Source organism: Melanotaenia boesemani, chromosome 21, assembly GCF_017639745.1.
Source record: "Melanotaenia boesemani isolate fMelBoe1 chromosome 21, fMelBoe1.pri, whole genome shotgun sequence".
NCBI lineage: Eukaryota > Metazoa > Chordata > Actinopteri > Atheriniformes > Melanotaeniidae > Melanotaenia > Melanotaenia boesemani.
Genome location: NC_055702.1, coordinates 2,232,802 through 2,248,583, shown reverse-complemented (window position 1 = coordinate 2,248,583; position 15,782 = coordinate 2,232,802). Strand labels below are relative to the sequence as shown.

At 43.5% G+C, this 15,782-nt stretch overlaps 1 protein-coding gene across 1 annotated transcript in view; it reads right to left on the bottom strand.

Moving 5' to 3' along the window:
- The window catches only part of grid1b (glutamate receptor, ionotropic, delta 1b), a 552,168-nt gene that overhangs the window by 330,151 nt on the left and 206,235 nt on the right, over positions 1-15,782 (bottom strand). The window lies entirely within an intron of this gene.

Here is a 15,782-nt window from a genome sequence, read left to right as displayed (position 1 = left end):
GCATGTGGAATACACGTGAAGAACATGCGCATGTGGAATACACGTGAAGAACATGCGCATGTGGAATACATGTGAAGGACATGTGCATGTGGAATACACGTGAAAGAACATGTGCATGTGGAATACACGTGAAGAACATGCGCATGTGGAACACGTGAAGAACATGCGCATGTGGAACACATGTGAAGAACTTGTGCATGTGGAATACACGTGGAGCACATGTGGTGTTTCTGTGAGAGAGTGAGTCAAATGTTCAAACCCAGGACTTGGAGGTTTATGGCTTCACCACATGGGATTAAATATGCAGTTAAACATCATATGTGGCTCTCTGGCTCGTCATATCTGACAATAGGAACAGATTTATTTACTTAGATTAAAAGGCCCTGCTGAGTGTTTGGAGCATCTGTTTCATACAGATGGAGCAAAGAGTTGATGCTGGTGGAATGTAAGTGTGGCCACAGCTGTCGTTCTTGGAATAACATTTTACACCTTTTTCAGTTTTCAGGTGGATTATTGCTTTACAACAGTGCGTTTTTAATAAACTCTCATCTTTAAACTGTTATCTGCTATATCTGAAAACAACTTGACTCAGAACGTCCAAGGTTTTGTTTGAAAAACATGAGATAAATGTGTTTAAATGTCAGAGAACAGGCTGTAGTAAGTTTGGATTGGACATGCTGATGAGGACAGAAGGTTTACCAGGCTATGGAGGGTAATATATAGCATTCCAATAATGTATATGAATCAAACTTATATAACTACATAGAATACACAGAAGTAAATTCATGTCCCATCCATTTCATCAGCTCCACCTGTTCAGCACATATATCTAACCAGCCAATCACATGGCAGCATGGAGTCATGTAGACGTGGTGAAGACAACTTGTTGAATTTCAAACTGAGCATCAGAATGAGGAAGAGAGGGGATGTAAGAGATGTTGAACGTGGCATGGTTGTTGGTCTGAGTATTTCAGAAACTGCTGATCTACTGGGATTTTCACTCACAACCATCTCTAGTGTTTACAGAGAAGAAGAGAAAACATCCAGAGCAGCAGTTGTCTGGACCAGGATGCAGCATAAGACACACCGGGTTCCTCCTGCCAGCTAAGAACAGGAAACTGAGGCTACAATTCACACACACTCACCAACACTGGACAATAGAAGATGGAGAAACGTTGCTGGTCTGATGAGTCTCCATTTCAGCTCCACATTCAGATGCTCGGCTCAGAATCTGCTGGAAACATCATGAAAACATGGATCCATCCTGCCTTGGATCAACGCTTCAGGCTGCTGCTGGTGTAATGGTGGGGGGAGGTTTTCTTGGTCCACTTTGGGCCCCTTAGTACCAACGTGGCCTGGTTTAACCAGCACAGCCTACCTGAGGTTTGTTGCTGACCATGTCCATCCCTTTATGACCACAGTGGAGCATCTTCTGATGCTACTTCCAGCAGGATAATGCACCATGTCACAAAGCTCAGATCATCTCCACCTGCTTTCTAGAACATGACGATGAGTTCACTGGACTCCAACGGCCTCCACAGCCACCAGATCTCAGTCCAGTAGAGCAGCTTTGGGATGTGGTGGAACGGGAGATTCTCATCATGGATGCAGCCGACAAACCTGCAGCAACTGTGTGATGCTGTCATGTCAATATAGAGAAAACCTCTGAGGAAGGTTTCCACCACCTGCTTCATCTATCACACCAGGATTAAAAAGGTCCGACCCGGTACTAGAAGGTGGTCCTGATGAAGAGGACGACCCTGTACTAGAAGGTGGTCCTGATGAAGAGGACGACCCGGTACTAGAAGGTGGACCTGATGAAGAGGACGACCAGGTACTAGAAGGTGGTCCTGATGAAGAGGACGACCCGGTACTAGAAGGTGGACCCGATGAAGAGGACGACCCTGTACTAGAAGGTGGACCCGATGAAGAGGACGACCCGGTACTAGAAGGTGGTCCTGATGAAGAGGACGACCCGGTACTAGAAGGTGGACCTGATGAAGAGGACGACCCGGTACTAGAAGGTGGTCCTGATGAAGAGGACGACCCGGTACTAGAAGGTGGTCCTGATGAAGAGGACGACCCTGTACTAGAAGGTGGACCTGATGAAGAGGACGACCCGGTACTAGAAGGTGGACCTGATGAAGAGGACGACCCGGTACTAGAAGGTGGTCCTGATGAAGAGGACGACCCTGTACTAGAAGGTGGACCCGATGAAGAGGACGACCCAGTACTAGAAGGCGGTCCCGATGAAGAGGACGACCCGGTACTAGAAGGCGGTCCCGATGAAGAGGACGACCCGGTACTAGAAGGTGGTCCTGATGAAGAGGACGACCCGGTACTAGAAGGTGGACCTGATGAAGAGGACGACCCGGTACTAGAAGGTGGTCCTGATGAAGAGGACGACCCGGTACTAGAAGGTGGACCTGATGAAGAGGACGACCAGGTACTAGAAGGTGGTCCTGATGAAAAGGACGACCCGGTACTAGAAGGTGGACCCGATGAAGAGGACGACCCTGTACTAGAAGGTGGACCCGATGAAGAGGACGACCCGGTACTAGAAGGTGGTCCTGATGAAGAGGACGACCCGGTACTAGAAGGTGGACCTGATGAAGAGGACGACCCGGTACTAGAAGGTGGTCCTGATGAAGAGGACGACCCGGTACTAGAAGGTGGTCCTGATGAAGAGGACGACCCTGTACTAGAAGGTGGACCTGATGAAGAGGACGACCCGGTACTAGAAGGTGGACCTGATGAAGAGGACGACCCGGTACTAGAAGGTGGTCCTGATGAAGAGGACGACCCTGTACTAGAAGGTGGACCCGATGAAGAGGACGACCCTGTACTAGAAGGTGGACCTGATGAAGAGGACGACCCGGTACTAGAAGGTGGACCTGATGAAGAGGACGACCCGGTACTAGAAGGTGGTCCTGATGAAGAGGACGACCCTGTACTAGAAGGTGGACCCGATGAAGAGGACGACCCAGTACTAGAAGGCGGTCCCGATGAAGAGGACGACCCGGTACTAGAAGGTGGACCTGGTAATGTGAACTTTGAATGTATGTAGCAAAAAGTTTAAATTGTCGACTAAAGCAGAAAACGGTTTGATTTTAGACGTGGATGGAATTAACTGTTGGGTCTGAGATGAATTAACCTTGTGCTAAAGTTCTGTGTGTGTGTGTGTGTGTGTGTGTGTGTGTGTGTGTGTGTGTGAGTGTCCATTATAACTTTGGATTTTCAACATTACAATTTTAAATTTGGATTGACTCGACCTCGGACTAATTTTCCACTTAACCTCAGTGCATCCTAAATGAGCTCGGGACCAGAGCGGGCAGCCGTGTATGTGGCTTATTTTTAAAGTTTTTCTTTTTTATGGTAAAGTTTGAAGTTTCTGAATGTTATTTAAAAGTTTGTCTGAGCCCATGCAGCCTGAAGATCCCCAACATTCAGGACTTTTCAGATCATCTGAATATTTAATGATTCTGTGCATTTTACTTTTTAAAATGTATTTATTGTTTTTATTGTTGAACTAATAAACTGCTCTTCAGGGCATTGTGGTCAAATCCTTCCTCACCATAATTTCTGAATAAATCTTGTTTGTGAGAAGTTTGATCAGCACCTAATCAAAGCTTATTCCAGATGATTCTGTGTAATAAATTCCAGATGTTCTGAACATAAATCCAGGGTTTGGATGATTTTGGGTTGCAGAGCTGTAGATTTAAAGACTGCAGAACAGAACCGAGCAGGTTGCGTCCCTTCACTCAGCTGGAAGTGGCCCCTGAGGCCCCTGCAGTGTTGAGTCTCATCTCATTTTAATGAGGGGTGTAGAATTTTGCTGAATTAGAACATCAGTAGGAGCACATTATAAACGTATTACTGCTGCTGTTATTACCACATTTTACATCTATTATAAAAAGTAAATTTATTCCTTTGCATTGTTCCATTACAGCCTCATCACTCAGCATCAGTCCTGATGAAAGACTTTAAATCATTTGCATCGTCACAGATCAGTGATCTTGCTCTTCATTTAGAGAGGCGTCAACCTTTAGCTGCATCTGTTTATCTGAGGTATCAATGCATCAACTGTCAGGAGCTCTGAGGGGCCTCCTGAGACCAAACAACCAGCTCCCAGAGAACACCGGGGAGAATCTGGATGATTCAGCTCCTTCGTTATTTGCAAACAGGACCATGTCACACGCCTGCATCAGAGTGTCGTTTACATGCTGCCTTCTTCTCATTAAGAGTGAGGGATGAATGTGTGTGTATGAGTAACAGTGTCAATTTTGCAACGTTCACGCCTTAAAGGAACCATTAGTGCCAGTGTGATTGCTATTCAGGCCTCCCTCTCTCTCTAACTCACACACTGAGATCAAATTAAGCAGACAGAAAATCCCATCCCACCCTGCTGTGACTTTCCCCCGCGTGACGCTGCCGAACACAGAGCTGAGGGCGGGTCGACACTAATCCTTCCCAATTAAAATGTCTTTACTGCTGAGAGAAAACACGAACTGTTTGACTGAATAACTAAGGGTGTTCAGCAGATCGGGGTATTGATTGTTCTTTCTGGATAGGGCACTATAAATAGATTTCCAAATGCTCTGCAGTTTAAAATCAGTGCATTTCAGAGATCAGAAATAAATATACGTGGTTCTCTCCTCAGCGGTGAGACTTAAAATAGCATTACACAACCTTCTGAGCTTAATACCCCAAGCTTCTGACTCATTTTGATGACACACTGATATTTATTATGTACATTCCTGCAGCTGTTGTTGCCCTGCAGCGTCCTGAGGCTGAGAAACTGCAACGTTTTTCAGTGATGTTTATAACTTTAAAGAAGAATTTTGCTTTACGCCACCTGTCACACAACAGCAACTGGATATCAACACAAGAGACGAGATGAGACAAGGGTCAATATCTGACTGACTTTTACTGGTTGAAGAGATTTCAGAGAAGAGACGGGATGAAGACGATGCTGGATTAACTGTCGTTAGGGGAGATCTCAGAGAAGAGACGGGACAAAGACGATGCCGGATTAGCCGTCGTTAGGGGAGATCTCAGAGAAGAGACGGGATGAAGACGATGCCGGATTAGCCGTCGTTAGGGGAGATCTCAGAGAAGAGACGGGATGAAGACGATGCCGGATTAGCCGTCGTTAGGGGAGATCTCAGAGAAGAGACGGGATGAAGACGATGCTGGATTAGCTGTCGTTAGGGGAGATTTCAGAGAAGAGACGGGATGAAGACGATGCCGGATTAGCTGTCAGCTAATTCTAAATCAGCTAAAATTAGGGGGTATCTCACTGGGAAAAACTGGCAGAGTTCTGTAGCGGGGCTTTTAAACTGGACCTGAAGTTTGTCCTTACACATAAACAAACAAAAAACCTTTTTTATTTTGTCCATAACTTTCAGTTCAACTTTCTCCTCCTGCTGCTTCTGGCTCTCCATAATATTCCTAAAATGAGGAATACCATCTCAGAGTGATGCAGGAAAACGAGTCCATAGATTTCATACATCCACTAATTCCTGATTATTGTTGAGTCCCTGAAATGTTCAGAAAAGTCTCCAGATGGCTGAAAAGGCTGCAGCAAAGGTTCTTATGAGAATTTTTAGACGAGATGGGGGGATGTGGCTGTTCAAACCTCCCAGACTTTTCCTGGGGAGAGGGTCCAATGTCTGAACTATTAAACCTAAGTTTTACCAGTTTGTTTTTATTTTCTTTTTAAATTTTACCACAGTTTTGCACAAACTTTGCTGCAGTAGATGTTTTCTGGTCCTCTCTGCCTCCTCATCCCTCTCCCATGGTGCTTTGATTCATGACACCAGCTGTCTGGATTTTCTCTCACAACGGCCGTCTCTTGTTGTGGTTTTTGTTCAGCTAAGAAGGAGGAAACTAGCGGTTCATGTTCACACCGGCACAAAAGCTTTTGTGGACCCGCAAGCAAAAGTGAGCTAACAGTTTGACCCATGTCACTATCATGTGAAGAAGAAGGATGAAAATGACAAAATTAGCCCATTTTACTAAGCCTCCCTCGATGAACCACACTTTTACATAAGCTTGCTCCACCACTGGGAAACATCCTTTCTTATTATCTCACAGTTCCAGACTTTCTGAACAGAGCACTTTAATATGCAGTGTATTTAACACGTTTAATCTGTTTTCTTTCATTTAACATATTTACACATAGCTTCTGTTATTCAGACCTCCAAACACAACATTTCATGTTCAGCTATAAATTCTCATTTACTGACTGATGTTTACAGAAATGCTAGAAATTGAGCCGCTTCTCAGCATCACCTTAGCAACTGAGAAGCACTTCAGTCTGTTGGATGCAGATAAATCACAACTGTTATTATTCATTCATGTTTTCTGTCAAAGATAAATATAAAATTTACAACAACCGAGTACAAAGAAAAGACACTGTTGTTTGTCTCTATGGAATTAATTACAGTTTTATAGGCTGCTGTTGTAGTTCTGGTACAATCTGCTTGTTTCTGTAAAACATCCTCACAATATTTAGTTTTAATCAATTAATCCTTGAACATATTATCAGGAAAAACTTGTGAAAAGAATTATTCCACAATATATTCATAGCAACATAGGAACCCCAGAGAACGTTGTCTGTTGCTATGCCTGAGTAAAATGTAGTAAGACAGAGGAGAAATGGCAACACCGTGCTAACAACAATTCACCAACATAGAGGTTATTGATCACCTTCAGCAACTACACGTTTCAGTCTGGTTTTATGAACATTAGGGTCTAAACTTGGAGCAGCAGTTGAAAATAAACATTCTTGTTTTAGATTCATTATTTTTCTGCAGCAGCTGATTTTATGTAACTTTTGCAGCTTTAAGGGCTGAAGTGGTTAAAATAAAAAGTCCTAGGACATAAAATAAGCCCCTGTGTGAAGGAGCCACAGCTTCTATAACCTTTCTGTAAAATAGACTCTATTTAACAGGAGAAATGGTTTGATTGTCAGAGCTGCTCCTGAATGAAGAGGTTACTTTAACTCATCACTGAACAAAATCTGGACTTTATTCTTGGAGTGAGATTAATCAGTTAGCAGCAGTCCATCAGTCCATCCCTGCAGCTGTCTTCTAAACCTTTATGATTTCTTTCTTTGGCTCCTCAATCATGTTTCGTCCTCTGGCCACTCATCCTTCTATCTCTTCCTCTTTCATTCTTCTCTGCTGCCGCCATCTCTCCAGCATCAATCAGGCCTCTCTGTGAGGACTGGCGCTGAGGCTTCATTATGCTCTTCCCTCCGTTCTCATATTTATTTCATAGATGGCAGGCTTGAGAGGACGTGAGCCCCGCTGGCAAGTGAAAGGGTGAATTTCCACATGCATTATTCTCACGTTGAGCCGCTGCAGGGCTCGTCACAGCCCGAGAGGCCCCGTGGCGCTCCACAGCTCAAAGATGCAGGCTGAGAGCACAAACATGGCTGCAGAGGAATCTGCACAGTCCTCTATAGAGACATAGAGAGTACAAAGACATCAGTATAAGGAGGTACGACACCTGAGGTTGGTGAATAATATGATATCTGATGAAATGGGCTCAGTGCTGCCAGTTATGTTCTCTGCTTATAAACCCACAGAACATCTTTCTGGATGAAAACCTGCTAATTTTGTTTATAATGTAGTTAAAATCAAACAATACGAAACTGGAATCTGTAATTTTATTGTTCCTTTGAGGGACAAACAAAGTTCTTCTTAATATAACTAAAATTTTACATACCTTCTGTCATCACACACTGACGCTGCTGTTATCCTGTGACTCAGACACTCTGGTTAAGTTTACATTCACAGCACTTGTCTGACCATTAACCTCATTTCTCATAAAGCAATTTCCAATAATGGTGTTTACATGAAGAATATTTCCTTTATATTACAGTGTGTATGCTGCAGAGTCGTCCCATCACCATTTACTCACATCTTTATCCTGCTGCAGCATTTCATCCATTTTCCTAAACACAACATTTTCTCAGGTGTCGTCTGCAGTGCTGCGCCTGAACAAGCTCGTTGAACAGCAGTTCACGAAATGGTTCACGAACTGGTTCACGAACTGGTTCACGAACTGGTTCACGAACTGGTTCATATTCTGGCTGAACGAGAACTGAACGCTCTGTATTTCTGCCTGATGAACGTTAATGTGAGCGCACTCATCAAAGTGGGAAACATGGAGGCAAAATCCAATGAAGGCAGCAGCTCCTCCTCTGCCTCAATGATCACTGCAGCATCTTCGTATGATCACTTAAATTTTTTTTTTAAAAGGTCAGTGATGTTCCAGAAATCTGGCCTTTTTGTGTAAACTTTGCCTGTCGGGTGTCAAAAAGCAACTCCGGACATCAACAATGTAAACAGTAAACCTGGAACGGCAGTTTGAAATAAAGCACCCGGCTCGCCTTCCAAGGTACGAGAACTAAATGTCACTAAAACCAATCTAAAGACGTGGCAACGGCAGCTAAAACAGATCCTGTACCAGCCAGAACTAAATACCAGCGTCCAGTAGCAGCTCTGTTGTCTTCAGAGACAAAGAGATGAGATGAAACCTGACAGATGCAGACATATGGTTGTCCTTTGTTTTGTTTTTACTTCTTCATTTGGCTGAAGGTTGCACTTTTATGACCCAAGTTCTAGAACTTTTCTTTGGAAAAACAAGTCCGAAAAAAAAAATGAAAAGTGACTTAATGAAAAGATAAATAATGTTTAAATGTTTTGCAAATTGAGGTCCATCCTTTGTTTCCTCCCTCAACCTGGTTTCTACCTCAGATAGTTTAATGATTCCTCATTAAAAAAGAGACCATTCAAGCAAGTTTTCCTCATGTTTTTATCCTGTAGGAGTGAAAGCTGCAGCTGCTACAAGAGTGGACTGAATGGGTGGAACAACAGGAAAATGTTGTATTCTGAGTGTAACATACAGGAAAAAATAACTATGAACTGGTTCAATTTTAGAACTGGGAATTGGTTTATTTTTAGAACTGGAACTTAGTTTAAAAATTTGATTTATGAACTGAAGTAGTTCATTTTAAAATGTGTGAACTGAACTTTGAACTGGTTCATGTGGGAAATTGTCTGCTCAGCTGTTTGCTTGTTGGTATTTAGAACAGTGAAAGACTGTGCTGACTCTATGGATGGATTTGAGAATAACAAGAACATTGATGGAACAACACATCCCCCCGTGGAGGATGATGGTGTTTTAACACCCACACTTGTTTTTCTTTTCCTGCATTGTGCACAAACGTGGCTGGCCTAGTGGTTCTCTGGTCTTCTCTGTGGCTGCTCCTCCTCTCTGACTGTTGTTCCATTAATTATGACGGCTGACGGTGATCAGCTGATCAGCTTATCTCTTTTGCAGCGATTGTTTATGGTGAGAAGGAGGAAACTAGTAGTTCATGGTTCATACCAGATTTACCTTAAAGTATTGTTGTTGACAGGACCTTCTCTAACACAGTAGCTGGCTGGTGGTAGACAGGGTTTATGCTTCAACTATGCAGGGGCGGGTCTAGAAAACTTTCAAGAGGGCACCAGGCAGGAGGACTGGCCCGGAGAAGGGGGTCGCGAATGACACCTGTGTGTTTGTAGTCGGATCATCAGTTTTATCAGGGTTTCTTCATCAATATCAGCTGTTTAACTTCATTTGTCATCATCTGATGATTTATGACAGATATTATCACCATGTGATCATGTGTAGATGGTTGGTGAGATAAGCCTGTATTAATTCTTCATCATCTTCTAGAACATGGTGGAGATGATGCACAACAACTTAGACACACATTACATGATGCATTTAGACAACTGATGCTTACCCAAGAGAAGGTGTAATTGATTACAGCATTGGCTTGAACAAAAAGCTCAACAAAAGTAAAACAAAACTCAACTTAAAGCGTCCTGTGACAAGTAAAAGTGCCCACAATGGAAGTTTAGCAGTATTTCCAATAACCAAAAGAAATAATAAAACATAAAAGTGGGAGTGGATGGATGGATGGATGGATGGATGGATGGATGGATGGATGGATGGATGGATGGATGGATGGATGGATGGATGGACGGACGGACGGACAGATGATAGATGAATGGATGGACGGACGGACGGACGGACGGACAGATGGATGGATGGACGGATGGATGGACGGATGGATGGATGGACGGACGGACGGACAGATGATAGATGAATGGATGGACGGATGGACGGACGGACGGACGGACGGATGGACGGATGGACGGATGGATGGATGGACGGATGGATGGATGATTGATGAATGGATGGATGGATGGATGGATGGATGATTGATGAATGGACGGATGGATGGACGGACGGATGGATGGATGGACGGATGGATGGATGGATGGATGGATGATTGATGAATGGACGGATGGATGGACGGACGGATGGATGGATGGACGGATGGATGGATGGATGGACGGATGGATTCTGCCGTTATTTTGTTGTGAAATGCCTCCAACCAGCAGCTTCAGCTCATTTCCTGACACACTGTTTTCTTTCTTCACACACACACCCAGCAGCTCTTTATCCACGCAGCCTGAGAGAAGCCTTTCCTCAGCAGAACTGCACGTTTCGGACCTTTTAATGGAACAAATAACAGGCCGTCGTTGCACTTTGTCACAGAAATGTCTGCATGTAAATTGTCTAACATCCCTGTAAAATGCTGCGTCGGCTGCTTTCTCTCCCCAGTGATGGAACTTTTAAAGAGACAGTAAAAGAAAAAAACCCTGACGTCCCTAACAAGCCAGAACGAAAACCGAGAAGAAAGGCGAGGAGAGGAACAGGCCACGGGTGAGCAGCCTGAGTCCCTGTTAACCTTGTAAATGATTCAGTCAGCCAGCTGGAAGATTGAAGCTTCACGACTGTTTATCTAACACACAGAAGGATGATATTCACAGTCGGACAGGCCATATGGATTTACAGGATGCCCTTTAAGACACGGCAAACAACCGAGTATTGACTGGCCCCCTGAGCTAATTACCCAGGTTAGAGGCACAAAAGCCTCCCGGCAGCAACAGCAATTAGAGATGGGGGTTTAGCACAATGCTATAATGTTACAGAAAGAGAAGAAAACAAACAGTTAAACACGTTTATCAATAAAGACGTAAATACTTAATGACACACAGGAACATGGAGCTGAATATAGAAACACAAACACATCCAGACAGGATGTCGGATCAATAGGTCTTCATCACTTCACAGCTGTCACCACGGCTACCAAAGGTCGTCAGGAGTGGTTTAAATCTATAGTCTGAGTATTTGCTCATGTTTCATCCTCTCCATGGAGACACATCATCTTCAGTCAGTGGCATTCTGACTGTTTTTAGGTCTTTAAATTTCAATTCAATTCAACTTTATTTGTATAGCGTCAATCCACAACAAGGTCACCTTAGGTCTAATGCTTTCGTTGCACCACCTGTCATGCTTTTGATGTTTTGTGTAAAGCACTTTGAATTGTGTTGTACATGAAATGACTTGCCTTGCCTTGTCTCAGGACTTTTACAGGAAAAAATCTGTTCAAACCAGTTCATTTTGTTCCAGTGTTTAAACAAGCAAATACATAAAAACTAATAGTCTAGCTAAGGAAACTAATGGATTGCTTTCAACTCAATCCTCCATCCTGAGCAGCATGGCCTGGCAGGCGACATTGGAAACGAGAAAAAAAAACAAAAAAAAACTTTACTTTTAACCCTCTGGGATCGACCGCGTGTCCAGAATGTGTGTTTGATTTATCGTAACACAGCCGCTAAACACAGCTAGTCTCTGTTCCAGCGTCTGTTGAGGGTGTAGACTTCTAACTATAAACCAAGGTTTAAATTGTGTTGATAAATGAGTAAAACCAGAAAATGTACAGCGTACCTTTTGCAGGTATGTTACGCCATGTTTGGTGAAGGAAGAAACAACAAAACTGTTGGCAAGAAAGAAAATAGAAAAAGTGTCAATTAAACCTAAAACCTTCAGTATTGGTTGAAAAATGGGCCACATGGGCGGTTGTAGCTCAGGAGGAGCAGCAGCCCTCTGCCAACAGGAAAGTCAGTGGATCAATTCCAGCCTTCCCCTGACTATGCCGAAGTGTCCTTGGGCAAGACACTGAACTCCACGTTGCCTCCCGATGTGTCTATTAGAGTATGAATGTGTGTGTAGTAGAAAGCACTTAGTAAGTAACAATAGAAGTGCTAGTGACACATAGTGTAGAAGCGTTTTGATTGGTCAACACGTGACTTGAAAAGAGCTGCATAAGTAAAGTCCATTTACCATTTACCAATCAAAAATCAAGGTAGACCGAAGTGCTGCCTCCTGGTGGACAGGAGGACCAACACACCCTGGAAATGTCCAACCTGCAATATCTTCTCTGTCTTTTAGTGGATAGGACCTGGTTTTTGGACTGGAATAAATCTTTTATGTGGCATCGTATGGTGATAACTGATTGTTTTCTAAATACCTGTTTTAAAAAAAAACCTGCACACAGGATGTTTCACTGGTTAAAAAATGAGTATGGATGGACATGTCTTTATTGTAGGCAGTTTAATAGTGTGCCATGTTTGGGATATTTAAATAACAATATTTCCACCCCACACCTGACAGGCACCCAATGTGTTTGCTTGTTTAACGTCACCACAAGGGAGGAGAATAGTCCATAATAAATAACTTGCCCTAAAAATGCCACAGTAACCTTCTTTAAAACCAACATTTTCCGACCAGACTTAAAACTCTGACATAATCCCTCATGTTGTTTTCCTCTGGAAGGAGAAATAACTTGATCAGGTTAAACCAGTCTTGGTTTTTATGATCAATTAAGCTGAATCTCCCACACAATCATTAATGAAGCTACACTAGAAAGAAAAATACATAAATAAATAAAGCCCATTTAGAAGAGAAAAATGATGAGACATCGGTTAGAACAAAGTTCCTCCCAGCTTGTATGATCGGCTGGATGAAGCTGTTTACTGGCTGGCTCGGGTTCATGCTAACGCTCATTAAATCCTCTGCCAGTTGAAATAAAGAGCCAAAACAGGAAGACGGTGAGAGGAATTCAGATTGCTATCAGAGCAGCAGAAACGAAATGAGAACTCTGAGGCTGAAGAAGCTACAGAAGAGGAAAGAATCTGGAATAAAACCCAGACATTTTTATGTTATGTGTTTGAAGCTTCCATCCTGTCTTTGTATGGGGAAACGTTTCACCCCAAACCCATCAACTTTCAGCTGCTACAAGTGAACAAAGAAAATGAATTTTCAGGGTTCTCAGAGCACTTAAATAATTAAGGTGATGGATATTGACTTATTCTGAATAAACCATGAAAAAGAAAGAGGAACTAGACATGTTTGTATGAACCTAACCCACCACAGGGGGGCAGTAGAGGCTGCATTGCTGCTGGTTAGAATTCAATAGAAGAAGTTATTCTAATAGATGTGGTGGACATCCAGCAGAGGAAAAATGGACTCCATGTTAACTGCTGACAAACTGTATCTACTGAAACCAAAAACTCCTTTAAAACCAGAAACCAAGCAAGAACAAACAAGAGAAACTAACAATCTAGGATGCTGATATCTACCTGTGAGGTTCAGAAGGAAGAGGTCTTAGGCCAATGGGCTCAAAGACGAAAGTGGTCTCTTTGGAAACAACCAGTCCAGAACTGGCTCAGGCTCAAGAACAAGCAGCTCTAAGGGATTGTAGAAATCCCAGGAAGTTGACTCCAACATGCATGGTCAACAACTAAAAACACATCATTTACTACCATAAGCTGTTCAGTCTCTGTGTCACATGACCAGAGTGAATTAACCTGCGTGGTAACCTGCTGAGAGCTCACATTAACACCGAGTCAGCGCTTCATGCCAGACTCCATTAATTATCCCACTCATCAGCCCTTCACAGCATCACGAGAGGAAGCTGTGCAGAACGCAACAGGAATAAAACACTGCATCCAAATCGTCTGCTGATTCCCCTTAAATACACCAGCGGAAAGTAAATGCTCAGTTTGCTTACCTTCAGGGTCCAGATGAGGAGGAGGAGGAGGAGGAGGAGGAGGAAGGTGAGCAGGAAGACCAGCCAGCACAGCAGGGCCGCACCAAAAACAAAGAAAACATTTTATTAGAATTAGAACCAAAACATTTGTTGGATTATCTGCTGCAGCAACACGAGTAAATCTGAATTTGACCAATCAGCATCTGGAGCTGAACTAACTGACAACAGCTGGTCAGTTCTCCAGAACCAGTTCTGGGTTTGGCAGCCATGACTGGGGGGCTTGGTGGGCTCTGGCTCTGAAAGGTTCAGCTCTGTGTGTGTGTTCCTGTTAAACCTCCAAATTATTCACATTGCCAGCATACACACACACACACACACACACACATACAAGCAGTCATATCTGTGGCCAAAGCCCCCCCCCACTGTGTCTCTGTGGGCTCATGTCCAACCCAGTGATACCGGCCATCTGGGACGCTGAGCAGACCCCAGACCACACACTAACACACAAACTGGTAATCACACACACTCCAGTCACAGGGCACATTGTGGTTTCTGAAATCTACTGACTACCAACATGAGTTCTACTGGTATCAGTTCTACTGGTTCCAGTTCTAAAACTCCAAAGAACTAAGTTCTAAAGCCACGGCACAGGTCTAAGGGGAACGTTCAAACTGCACTAATCAATTGACAGTCAAGCAATAAATACTTATCGATAGGATCATGTTGAAGTTATGAATCATTTGGAAAGCTGACCTCTGGTTCAGTAAATGATGCTGGAAACAGCCAACGGTCCGGTTGCAGCACCAGACCTGAAAGAGAGACGACTCAAAGCAAGATTAAATCTGTTTTTATCTTAAAAAGAAAAATAAAATCCAGACCCCCCAAAAACAGAGAGACAGATTACTTTATTTTTACTTTTGCTTGTTAGAAGCTTTTTTCGTTCACAACCTACAGCAGTATAAGTGACCTTCATTTAACTCCGGTAAAAATAGAGCTGCTGTCGCAACACTTGTTGGTCTGGAGTCCAATCAACCTCAGAAACGACGCCACACCAGTTTCTGCCCGTTTCTCTTTGCCCTCAGTGGCCAATCAGTGCCAGCACAGAGCTGCTTCCTGCCACGTTAGCTTCGCTTATACAATTTACATTTCCAAACAGATTCCTGTGTGAGGGAAAAAGGAAGACCTTTACTACCTCTGTGGAACCAGCAGAAGTCCTTCAGGCTTTCCTGAGTCCTATTACAGATATCACTTAACTGACACGGCGACAGAAACTCATTTAGGAGTTTAAAGGATTACAGGACTCTACTGGGAAAGCTTCTATGAGCCACGGACGGGAAATACTCGGATAATGTTCACCGAGAAGCAGCAGGCCAGACTAAAACACACACACAAACACACACTGAAATTAGCCTTACTAATAGGTGTTAAAGTGTAATAAGTATCTGTTGAATGACCGGAACAAGTATTCAGAGGAGACTGAGGGGTGTTTGTTGCTGGGGGATGGAGATGAAATGACCTATTAATGCTTAAATCCTCAGAGGCACTGCCACACACACACACACACACACCCCTATCTGTTGGCCATGGGCGAGCAGATAGGAGGAGGGCCACTGTGGGCCCATCACTGGCTCCTATCAGAGAGCTGTCAATCATCTCTAAACTGCATCCTCGTATAAAAAACACACATGGACCAAGGACAACACACAGGACATGGAGGGCAACTTCTGTCTGAACACACACACATTTAACCAGCAAACTGACACCTTCCCTCGGCTGGAGCTGATCAGAGGTCACGCAGAGGAACGGTTGTCTCATC